A 13,557-nucleotide genomic window follows, 5' to 3' on the forward strand; every position below is an offset into this window, starting at 1 on the left:
ACTTCCTGATGGTGTAGTCTGCAGATAGATACCACCATGAGATAACACCAACATCTCTCCTATTGGGAAGTGGGTTACATCATTCAGCTGTGAAAAAAAGACACTACCGTCATTTAGTCAAATACTCATCTACAATAACACATTTGATTTCCAATTTCTCCTTATTCTAACTTTACACTGTCAAACAAGCAGACTTCTCCAATGATAGCAAGTCACTGAAAGCCCATGAAGTAATATCAATTTCACTAAATAATGTTCTTTAATAAATATTTACTTTCATACACCTAATGGCTCCAAAACTCTAACTGGTGTAGTTAAAGATTTCTAAACGCCAGGCAGCCAAATACAAACAATCTTCGTCATCTTAGCTTTGTATCATCTCTGTTTCTCATGAGGATAATATACAGTGGCTTGCGAAAGTATTCCCTTGGCATTTTTCCTATTTTGTTGCCTTACAACCTGGAATTAAAATTGATTTTTGGGGGGTTTGTATCATTTGATTTACACATGCCAACCACTTTGAGAATGCAAAATATTTTTTTATGTGAAACAAACAAGAAATAAGACAAAAAGACAGAAAACTTGAGCGTGCATAACTATTCACCCCCCCAAAGTCAATACTTTGTAGAGCCAGCTTTTGCAGCAATTACAGCTGCAAGTCTCTTGGGGTATGTCTCTATAAACTTGGCACATCTAGCTGGGATTTTTGCCCATTCTTCAAGGCAAAACTGCTGCAGCCCCTTCAAGTTGGATGGGTTCCGCTGGTGTACAGCAATCTTTAAGTCATACCACAGATTCTCAATTGGATTGAGGTCTGGACTTTGACTAGGCCATTCCAAGACATTTAAATGTTTCCCCTTAATCCACTCGAGTGTTGCTTTAGCAGTATGCTTAGGGTCATTGTCCTGATGGAGGGTGAACCTCCGTCCCAGTCTCAAATCTCTGGAAGACAAACAGGTTTCCCTCAAGAATTTCCCTGTATTTAGCGCCATTCATCATTCCCTCAATTCTGACCAGTTTCCCAGTCCCTACAGATGAAAAACATTCCCATAGCATGATGCTGCCACCATCATGATTCACTGTGGGGATGGTATTCTCGGGGTGATGACAGGTGTTGGGTTTGCACCAGACATAGTGTTCTCCTTGATGGCCAAAATGCTCAATTTTAGTCTCATCTGACCAGAGTACCTTCTTCCATGTGTTTGGGGAGTCTGCCACATGCATTTTGGAGAACATCAAACGGGTTTGCTTATTTTTTTCTTTAAGCAATGGCTTTTTTCTGGCCACTCTTCCATAAAGCCCAGCTCTGTGGAGTGTATGGCTTAAAGTGGTCATATAGACAGATACTCCAATCTCCGCTGTGGAGCTTTGCAGCTCCTTCAGGGTTATCTTAGGTCTCTTTGTTGAATCTCTGATTAATGCCCTCCTTGCCTGGTCTGTGAGTTTTGGTGGGCGGCCCTCTCTTGGCAGGTTTGTTGTGGTGCCATATTCTTTCCAATTTTTGATAATGGATTTAATGGTGCTCCGTGGGATGTTCAAAGTTTCTGATTAAAACAAATATTACCCAACCCTGATCTGTACTTCTCCACAACTTTGTCCCTGACCTGTTTGGAGTGCTCCTTGGTCTTCATGGTGTCACTTGCTTTGTGGTGCCCCTTGCTTAGTGGTGTTGCAGAATGTGGAGCCTTTCAGAACAGGTGTATATATAATGAGATCATGTGACAGATCATGTGAAACTTAGATTGCACACAGGTGGACTTTATTTAACTAATTATGTGACTTCTGAAGGTAATTGGTTGTACCAGATCTTGTTTAGGGGATTTCAAAGAGGGTGAATACATATGCACGCAGCACTTCTCTGTTTTTTGTTTTTTTAGAATACATTTTTTTGAACTCCCTCTACTTTCTCTGCGCCAACATACTGCACTGTAGCAACAACCCGTTCATCCCACACACTAGGTACGTTCCAATATCCACACTACAGTACTACCTAGAATGCATTCCCAATACATTGCTTCTTACTAGGGAGTATGCTAGGATGGTATTTGAACAGAGCCACTGATCAGCTGGTTGCGGCCTACACCCAAGCTCCTCCGGAAGAGGGCAAAACCACAGGAGGTGCTAGCTGCTGGTCAATATGAAACAACTGATGACATGTTGCCATTCTTACAGTAGTACTGTAGAACTCTCTTATATAGTAGCATTTTACTGACGGTATGCTACTGTGATAAACTAAATAATTAACTGTAAAGTTTTTTGGGACAGTCATTTTAATTCTGTTTCCAAATGCCCTTAGTAATAGAAGACAGTACATCTGTATGGTCTGTCAGTGAGTTAGGTGTTTATCTGGCATGTACATCAGTGTCCAGGACAACGTCTAGAGTGCATTTCAAGAGTGGATGATGGAATGTAGGTCAGACAGGTACTGTACTGCAGGTGGACTAAGAGACTACAAAATGGTTCATGTGAGGACTAGCAAAGAGTCAAGCTTTCTACAGTAAGAGATTCATTTAGACTTTGAGAAAGAGGTGACATTCTTCTGTTAAATCTGGAACAAGTGTGAGTGGTGCAAATTGTCAAACAAGTGGAGTGTGTTCATTGTGTGTATACATTTTGCTTGTCGTCAGGTGTTGGCGTCTCACAGTTATTGCATGGGCTCAGAGAAGCAGGTCATTTTCAAAAACATGCTTGTTATAGGCAGCAGCAAGCATCCTGATCTACCTGATATTCAGTCTAATATCTCACACAGTCCTTAAACTCCATAACACACAGCCATATCTTTTCTAAGATCTCGTTCAAAAACTAGAAATGGCATCTCATTCTCATTGCCAAGGAGAGTAAACTGGGTTAGTACCACGCCTAGTCTCCTACATTTTCAAAAAAAAAATGTGTGACACATAACTGAATTTATTTGAGTTGAAAACGCTTTTTAAAAAATCCAATAAATTTCCCTCCTCTCGTACCAATATGCACCCAGCGGTGGTTGCTATGGCGACGCCCCTAAACCACGCACAGCAGATGGAGGGAAGGAGAGCTAAATATATCTCCCAGCATCCTCACTGAGAGAGGGAGAGATGGAAAGAGAGAGTGAAAGAAAGATGGAAAGGAAGAGAAAGAGAGAGAGGGAGAAGGATGGAGAGAAAGAGAAAGAGAGGGAGAGAGCGAGAGAGATGGAGAGAGAGATGCAGAGAGAGAGCGAGAAAGCCAACTGAGATGCCTCTCTCCCACAAAGCGTATCTCTTTGGACAAAAAATGGTACAAATCCAAAAATCAATACCTGGCATTAATCCCAGGTCTACAGACATGTATCCCACCAGAAGAGAAACTGAGAATATGATTCAGTTCTTGAGATAACGACGGAGAACTAAGACACCATAGTAAATACAAAATAGAATAAAGAAATCTGAAAATACATTTAGACATTAATGTTTTACAAAAAATGAAACAGCAATAACAGCACCGTGATACACTGCGAAATGAAATTAACTTGTCAAAGAACATTTGTTAATTTTAGATTTCTTGTCACCAAACAAGTGTTTTACAAATACTCTTTGTTGTGACTTATGTAACAAGAAATGTTTTCCAATAACACAAAACATTCCCTCCATTTCTCTCTCCCAGACATAATGTATTATTTCAAGATGATGTCTCTTTTTTGTCTCTGCCAGTTCTCTCTTTTTTTATCTTTCTCTTTCTAGCTCTTTCTATCTCTCTCTCTCTAGCTCTCTCTCTCTCTCTTTCTCTCCATCCTTCTCCCTCTCTCTCTTCCTTTCCATCTTTCTTTCACTCTCTCTTTCCATCTCTCTCTCTCTCTCTGTTCCTTTGTTACATTATCCCAGGAACACTATTATCAGGGCATTTAGTCAGAAACCGACCGTAGCTTCATCAGCAGTCTGTCAGAGACAGGGAAGTAGAGCCCTGGGGGCATCACACGCGCAACGCTGACATTCCCAGGGCTGTGTGTCTGTGTGTGTGCGCCTGCATGCGCGCACGAGCAGGTGTGTGTTTGAGGCCCAGGGGTCTCTGGACACTCTGTCTCTGACAGAGTGCTGGAGCATGGACGGACAAACAACACACATGGAAACCAATCACAGAATCCCTACACACACACACACACACACACACACAGCAATAACCAGGCAATAATCCAGTAAATGAACAATCTGGAATAAAACACAGCTATGTACACTAAATGGTTAGAGAATATCATTGTCCTTTACCTGGTGGTAGGTGGTTTCCCCTCCACATCTGACAGAAAGAGGGTGAGTAAGAGAGGCTGGGAGACGGAGTGAGAGAGAGAGCGAGCGAGACAGCGCGGAACAGAGCGAGAGAGAGATTGTGAATGAATGAGAGCGAGAGCCCGCTCTGTGACTGTGCGGAGAAGGGTAATCGAGACACCACTCTACTGTACGTGCACTGAGCTGACAAACAGTTAGCTAGCAGAGTATATTACTCGTCTCCTGTCTGTGTGTATGAATGAATGGGGAGGAGGGGACTATCTCTCTCTCTCTTTCTCTCTCTTTTTCCCTCTCGCCCTCTCTCTCTATCCCTCTATCCCTCCCTATTTGTCTCTCTCCGTCTCCCTCAGATAGTAAAAGTGAAGTGGAATGTCCTTATTTGGAGGGTGACGTCAGGCCATGTTGTTCTTGGCAGGAATCTCAGGCTCCTCAGCTGGCAGAGAGGGAGAACAGAGAGGAAGGGTGTGTGGTGGTGACTTATATTTTTAAAACACAGTTTCCCCATTCAGTTCTCACTTTCCATAGGCGGGGGAAGCAAGGCAGCAGTTGCCTATTGCTGCTGCTGCTGCATTCTGACAAAAACCTGGAAAAGCTGAAAACACAGGACCCAGGTGGAAAAAAGGCTCACAGGGTTCCAGGTTTTCAGAGTGGTTCTGGAGAATGTCCACACACAAACCGTTCCCCTCTGCATACTCCTGACAGAGCCAGCTGAACACAGTCCAGGCGATTCAGTGATTCTGACATCACTACTCCTCTCTTTATACCACGGGAGGGAGGGAGGGATGTTATTTTCCCTTTTTTCCCTTTTCAAGAGGCTGAAAGCTTGCCGACGTGTGGAGTGTTGAGGTAATGCCATCAAGACAATTGGTAGCTAAAGGACGACCACTCACACACACAGACTGGCTGGTTTTGAAAGGAGAGGCAGAGAGGCAGTAGGAGAGTGGAGAGAGAAACAGGAGGCAGCCCTAACCAAGGTCTTCATCCCTCTGCAGCAGTAGCAGGCAGCACAGAGAGAGTCCTTGTCAGCATCACAGCCATAACGCCAGTGACAAAGCTGCCAGTGTGCGTGTGTTGTGTTCCCTCGCCCTCCACAGGCAGCTGGGCCTTGAATGGGACGGCTATTCGCCATAACGTGATGCCAGCCTCAATCTGCCCCTCAACTTGTCCCTTCAGTTGCCATGTTGATGGGGGGGGACTGAATAACATCACGGCGATACACCCAGTCTGTCTGAGTCTCCCTAGTCCCCACCCTGTCTCTGCTTATCCTCACTGACTCAGACACTCACTGCATTCTTTGTACTGTGCTGTACTGCCTCAGAGCAAGACAGTAAATTCACTAGCGGTTAACTGGGAGAGAAGATGAGGAAGGGGTCAAATAAGAAACACACACACACACACACAAAAAAGAAACACACACACACACATACAAGAAACCCACACACAAGGAGAATTAATCCTGTGCAATCACGTTGTGGCTATTTTTACATGTCTGACTGCTTTGAGAGTGTTCAAGTTTATATTTAGCTATCCTTAAGCAAAAGCAGTGTTTATATAAGCTCTTACATAAAATACAAGGCTTACTCTCCTGTCTTTCCCGGTTGTTGCTGTCTATACCCGTGCTCGAGTTTCCATTGTCCATCATGTCAATCAATTAAATATAGGCCTAACAGTCATCCACTCAATAGGCAGCAGCAGCCGTAGCAGGAGACAACCGGGATAAAAGAGAGATAACCTTCTGCCTGGTAGAGCACACACCACAAGTAGCAACCCAAAGGCTTATGCTGTCTCTGCTCCCAAAATCCACAGTAGCCCACTACGTAGAATGAATCAATGTACTGGGCATGCGTACTAAGTGTTACGTTAGTATGAACAGTGGAACGAAGCAACAGTGTATGACCGTCTAATGTCAGCTAGCCAGGCGGTATGTAGTCCGACATGTACAGACACCCACACCCAGACACACCCACACGCAAATGCAACCACAACCAAACTCAGACCCAAACAAACTCAAACCCAGACCCAAACACACTCAAACCCAGACCCAAACACACCCACACCCAAACCCAGACCCAAACCAAACTCAAACCCAGAACCCTCCAAACTCAAACCCAGACCCAAACCACACCCACCCAAACCCAGACCCAAAACACACTCAAACCCAAACCCAAACACACCACACCAAAACACACCCAAACCCAAACACACTCAAACCACACCCAGACACACCCACACCCCAAATACACCCACAACCAAACCCAGACCCAAAACACACTCAAACCCAGACCCAAACACACTCAAAACCAGACCCAAACACACTCAAACCCAAACCAACACACCCACACTCAACACACCCAAACCCAAACACACTCAAACACACCCAGACACACCCACACCCAAATACACCCCACACCAAACTCAGACCCAAACACACCCAACCCAGACCCAAACACACCAAACCCAAACACACCCAAACCCAGACACAAACACACCTACACCCAAACACACTCAAACCCAGACCCAAACACACTCAAACCCAGACCCAAACACACTCAAACCCAGACCCAAACACACTCAAACCCAGACCCAAACACACCCAAATCCAAACACACTCAAACCCAGACCCAGACTCAGACAGACAGGCCACGGAGACCTTCCCTCACAGCCACAGGAAATGGTGACATGACCGCCATGTGGCCCATATGAAGCTCTAAATAGTATCTGATCAGACAGGGTCTTGTATGTTCCCCTATGATCTAACCAATCTGACACGCCACCATGTTGACATGTACAGTACTGTAGGGCTGTGTGGTGGGTGACCCCTTTCTGTGGAACCCTGTTATTAACTCTTCCAATAACAGGTTCATTACATGTACTGTATGTAGTGCATGTATGTACTCAGTCTGTACAAAGCACACTTCAGAGATTCATTTGGAAGTAGAAACCTGATGGGTATGCTTTGCTCACCTCATTTAGTCTAACTGATTCTGATTTGGGTTCTATTCTCTCTCTCGTTCTCTCTCTTCCCGCGGCTATTTCTCCTAAACACTGTGAGTGAAACAGTACAATGTTACAGTGAAGTACCTGTCGAATGAGCTCACTAACTACAGAACAGAAGAAAGCAGAGCCCTAAAGCAGACCCAGAACCACACCATGCGGTTCTAGTCATCTAGAACGTTCCTTTCACATGATGTAATAATGCACCATCATGAACCATTTAGTAGAGCTACTATGACAATGTTCCACAAGTATCTAACAATAACGATCAAAGTTTATCACATTCAATCTCGGCCAGCAGTTTCTGAACAAAATATACAGTATGAGTCTTACCACAGGGCCATCAATCTGCAAATTAGAGATAATTGATATTAAAAAAAAAGGTATCTTATAGGAAAGTGTTCTAAATACAATTAGACAGACTGAGAAGTGGACCGTGAAGGGAATCCCAAAGAGGACATGAAAGGGAGGCGTTGTGTGGTTAGAGAAACCATGTTGAAAATAGGAAGAGGAACTGCTACATTCAGAAAGTGTCACTGCACTAGTTACTTCTTGGAACCCACGCGCTTCACTTTACCAGGAAGAAGGCGTTATGAGGACGTCAACATTTACATTGTGCATGTCTGCACCTGTCATCACTGGAGAAGTAGAAACAAAGAAGAGATACAGGTGACACTGAAGGTGAAAACCAGGAAATGTGATCCAGAAGATAATTGTGTAGCTGGTCCGCACTCAAAAAGGAGAATGAAGGATTTCCAGAAGATAACACACGCACACCAACGCCTAGGAACAGAGTCAGGAGGCTGATTGCGTAGTGTTGATAACAACATTCATACAGAAAGGCTTAGCAGGCCGTCTGTTCTGGCCTTCGTCGATGGGAAGCAGCGTTATATGATGTAACTCAACGTCACTAAAACACACACTCACACTGGGCAGCGGTGAGGCTGACTGATGTAACACTTCCATCAGAGGGATTGATCCAAAGACAGTAGAGGTGATGCATTTAGCTGGCTGAGGGGTTTAGCAGGATGTACAGCAGTAAACTGTTGGGAAGACAACGGCTGCCACACATCAGCAGTGTTATGTGATGTTGAGTTACATCATATGTAACTTTCCTGTCACAACTTGCAGATGTGTTGCTGTGCGTTTTGTTGCCAACCTTACTTTGCTAGCTGACAACATTATGGTTTTTACTTTTTTATTACCGTTTATATTTTTAGTTTTTCCCTCACAACTTTTTTTTCATTCAACTTTTTCACTCCGGACGCTTTATCTGGACATGGTTCGTCAGGACCTCCAACAGCCGAAGCTATGTAGTAACATTAACATGATGCCTTCTAATGGCAGTCGCTGTACTCATAATATACAGGAGAACGATCAACTTACGGCGAGGATAGCTGTGCTGCAAGCCCAGCTTCAGACGCAATCGTTAAGCAAGGGTAATTTCAGTGTAGGAAAGGATGAAACAGCGTCTGTGCCACCAGTAAGTACAGATAGTAACGTTAGTATAAATCCCCCCGCACAGTCCCCGCAGCCGGACAACTTTCTCATGGCTTCTGGAGGGAAATGCTGTTGGAATGCTCAACCGGTGTCGCTCATTCAGCCGACAGAAACTTTCAACCGGTTTTCCCCATTAAGCAGCGAGTTGGAGTCTGAGCCTTCTCTTGTCTCTACTCCTCCCGTTACGGGGTCTGAGACGCCGAAGCTTCCCACCATTAGCTCTGACAAATTGAAAACCCTAGTCATTGGCGACTCATTACCTCAGCAGAGTATTAGACTTTAAAAACATCAATCCAACGATCAATACCAACTGGAATTTACCCAGGGCCGGGCTACCGACGTTAAGGTAATCTGCAAGATGGTGCTTGGCTAAAGCTAAAACTGGCGGGAGTGTGAGAGATAGCGATATTAGAATTATCAACGATGTTAGGATGAAACAGTCAGAGGTCACCAAGCGCAACATAGCTTCAGCATGTAAATCAGCTAGAAAGATGTGTCGGCATCGAGTAATTGTCTCTGGCCCCCTCCCAGTTAGGGGGAGTGATGAGCTCTACAGCAGAGTCTCACAACTCAATCGCTGGTTGAAAACTGTTTTCTGCCCCTCCCAAAAGATAGAATTTGTAGATAATTGGCCCTCTTTCTGGGACTCACCCACAAACAGGACCAAGCCTGGCCTGCTGAGGAGTGACTGACTCCATCCTAGCTGGAGGGGTGCTCTCATCTTATCTACCAACATAGACAGGGCTCTAACTCCTCTAGCTCCACAATGAGATAGGGTGAAGGCCAGGCAGCAGGCTGTTAGCCAGCCTGACAGATTAGTGGAGTCTGCCACTAGCACAGTCAGTGTAGTCAGCTCAGCTATCCCCATTGAGACTGTGTCTGTGCCTCGACCTAGGTTGGGCAAAACTAAACATGGCGGTGTTCGCCTTAGCAATCTCACTAGGATAAAGACCTCCTCCATTCCTGCCATTATTGAAAGAGATCTTGATACCTCACATCTCAAAATAGGGCTACTTAATGTTAGATCCCTCACTTCAAAGGCAGTTATAGTCAATKAACTAATCACTGATCATAATCTTGATGTGATTGGCCTGACTGAAACATGGCTTAAGCCTGATGAATTTACTGTGTTAAATGAGGCCTCACCTCCTGGTTACACTAGTGACCATATCCCCCGTGCATCCCGCAAAGGCGGAGGTGTTGCTAACATTTACGATAGCAAATTTCAATTTACAAAAAAACAAATTTTAAAAAATTGTCTTTTGAGCTTCTAGTCATGAAATCTATGCAGCCTACTCAATCACTTTTTATAGCTACTGTCTACAGGCCTCCTGGGCCATATACAGCGTTCCTCACTGAGTTCCCTGAATTCCTATCGGACCTTGTAGTCATAGCAGATAATATTCTAATTTTTGGTGATTTTAATATTCACGTGGAAAAGTCCACAGACCCACTCCAAAAGGCTTTCGGAGCCATCATCGACTCAGTGGGTTTTGTCCAACATGTCTCTGGACCTACTCACTGCCACAGTCATACTCTGGACCTAGTTTTGTCACATGGAATAAATGTTGTAGTGTTGCAATCGCAACAAATAATCTGCTCAGACCCCAACCAAGGAGCATCAAAAGTCATGCTATAAAGTCTCAGACAACACAAAGATTCCTTGATGCCCTTCCAGACTCCTTCTGCCTACCCAAGGACGTCAGAGGACAAAAATCAGTTAACCACCTAACTGAGGAACTCAATTTAACCTTGCGCAATACCCTAGATGCAGTTGCACCCCTAAAAACTAAAAACATTTGTCATAAGAAACTAGCTCCCTGGTATACAGAAAATACCCGAGCTCTGAAGCAAGCTTCCAGAAAATTGGAACGGAAATGGCGCCAGACCAAACTGGAAGTCTTCCGACTAGCTTGGAAAGACAGTACCGTGCAGTATCGAAGAGCCCTCACTGCTGCTCGATCATCCTATTTTTCCAACTTAATTGAGGAAAATAAGAACAATCCAAAATGTATTTTTGCTACTGTCGCAAAGCTAACTAAAAAGCAGCATTCCCCAAGTGAGGATGGCTTTCACTTCAGCAGTAATAAATTCATGAACTTCTTTGAGGAAAAGATCATGATCATTAGAAAGCAAATTACGGACTCCTCTTTAAATCTGCGTATTCCTCCAAAGCTCAGCTGTACTGAGTCTGAACAACTCTGCCAGGACATAGGATCAAGAGAGACACTCAAGTGTTTTAGTACTATATCTCTTGACACAATGATGAAAATAATCATGGCCTCTAAACCTTCAAGCTGCATACTGGACCCTATTCCAACTAAACTACTGAAAGAGCTGCTTCCTGTGCTTGGCCCTCCTATGTTGAACATAATAAACGGCTCTCTATCCACCRGATGTGTACCAAACTCACTAAAAGTGGCAGTAATAAAGCCTCTCTTGAAAAAGCCAAACCTTGACCCAGAAAATATAAAAAACTATTGGCCTATATCAAATCTTCCATTCCTCTCAAAATATTTTGAAAAAGCTGTTGCGCAGCAACTCACTGCCTTCCTGAAGACAATCAATGTATACGAAATGCTTCAGTCTGGTTTTAGACCCCATCATAGCACTGAGACTGCACTTGTGAAGGTGGTAAATTACATTTTAATGGCGTCAGACCGAGGCTCTGCATCTGTCCTCATGCTCCTAGACCTTAGTGCTGCCTTTGATACCATCAATCACCACATTCTTTTGGAGAGATTGGAAACCCAAATTGGTCTACACGTACAAGTTCTGGCCTGGTTTAGATCTTATCTGTCGGAAAGATATCAGTTTGTCTCTGTGAATGGTTTGTCCTCTGACAAATCAACTGTACATTTCGGTGTTCCTCAAGGTTCTGTTTTAGGACCACACTTATTGTTTCACTATATATTTTACCCTCTTGGGATGTCATTGAAACACATATATGTAACTTTCACTCTATGCGGATGACACACAGCTTTGTACATTTCAATGAACATGGGTGAAGCCCAAAATTGGCCCTCGCTAGAAGCCTGGGTTTCAGACATAAAGCCGAAGTGGATGGCTGGGACAAAACAGAGCGATGCTTGTTCTAGGTCCCACATGAAACAAAGAAGAATCTTCTGGTAATGTCTGACCAATTAATTTGATGGTTGTAAAAGTCCGTCTCCAAATAAACTGTGAAGGACCTCGGCGTTACTCTGGACCTGATCTTCTCTTTTGACGAACATAATTCAAGACTGTTTCAAGACAGCTTTTTTCCAATCTACGAACATTGCAAAAATCAGAACCTTCTGTTCAAAAATGATGCAGAAATGAATCCATGCTTTTTGTTACTTTCTAGGTTTAAGACCTACTGCCAATGCTTCTACTTTCCGGCTACGCCGGAAAAAACAGACGAAATAAATTCATGTTAGTGCTAAAATACAGGCTTGCTAGAATCTCTGACTAGAACCAAAAAAATGTACAATGTTATTCCGTGCTTAGCCTCCCTACCACTGCTTTCCTGTTACGGCCAGGCTGATTTTCAAGGTTTTACTGCTAACCTACAAAGCATTACATAGGCTTGCTTCCTACCTATCCTTTTCGATTTGGTCCTTCGCGTAGCATAGCCTACACGTACGCTACGTCACAAGATGAGCCTCCTAATTGTCCCTAGAAATTTCTAAGCAAACAGCTGGAGGCAGGGCTTTCTCCTATAGAGTCTCCATTTTTATGGAATCTGGTCTGTGCCTACCATTATGTGAGAGCGACAAGGACTCTCTGGTCTCAACCTTTAAGTCTTTACTGATAGAAATGCATACTCTCATGGAGGTCATATGATTGAGTGTACTTGGTCCGCAGGAGTGTGAAGGTAACAGAAAGGCTTCTGGAGCAGACGAAACCGCCCTTGCCCTGTCTCTTGGCCTGGCTGCGTTTCCCCTCTCTCCGACTGGATTGTCTGCCTCTAAACCCTATTTACAGAGGCTGATGTCACTGGCTTACTGTGTGCGTCTTTCTATGCCTCCCTAGGAGAGGTGCTGTCGACTTGAGTGGGTTGAGTCACTCACGATGCTATGGCCGTGTCTGGTTGCCCTCCCCCCCTTGGGTTTGGGCCGTGGCGGAGATCTTTGTGGGCTATTACTCGGCCGTTGTTCATCAGGATGGTAAGTTGTGTTGAAGATTATCCCTCTAGTGGTGTGGGGGCTGTGCTTTGCGCAAACGTGGGGTGGGGGTATATATCCTTCCTGTTTGGCCCTGTCCGGTGGGTATCATCGTGGGCACAGTGTATCCTAACCCCTCCTGTCTCAGCTCCGTATTTGCTGCAGTAATGTTTATGTGTCGGGGGGCTCAGGGTCAGTTTGTTTATATGCTGGTAGCTACTTCTCCTGTTTCACCGGTGTCCTGTGCTGAATTTAAGTATGCTCTCTCTAATTTCTCTTTCTATCTTCTCGTCTCGGCAGACCTAAGCCGTACGACCATGCTCAGGACTACCTGGCATGATGACTCCTTGCTTGTCCCCAGTCCACCTGGCCCGTGCTTGCTTCTTCCAGTTGTTCAACTGTTCTGCCTGCGGCTATGGAACCCCTGACCTAGTTCCCCGGCATGTGCTACCTGTCCCAGACCTCTGCTGTTTTCAACGTCTCTAGAGACGCCAGGAGCGGTAGAGATACTCTTAATGACTCGGCTATGAAAAGCCACTGACATTTAGCCTGACGGTGCTTGGAATTGCTGCACCCTCGACACTACTACTGTGATTATTATATATTTGACCATGCTGGTTGAATTTTATGAAACATTAGAACATCTTGGCATGTTCTGTTATAAATCTCCACCCGGCACA

The sequence above is a fragment of the Salvelinus sp. IW2-2015 genome, linkage group LG31 (assembly GCF_002910315.2).
Source record: "Salvelinus sp. IW2-2015 linkage group LG31, ASM291031v2, whole genome shotgun sequence".
Classification (NCBI taxonomy): domain Eukaryota; kingdom Metazoa; phylum Chordata; class Actinopteri; order Salmoniformes; family Salmonidae; genus Salvelinus; species Salvelinus sp. IW2-2015.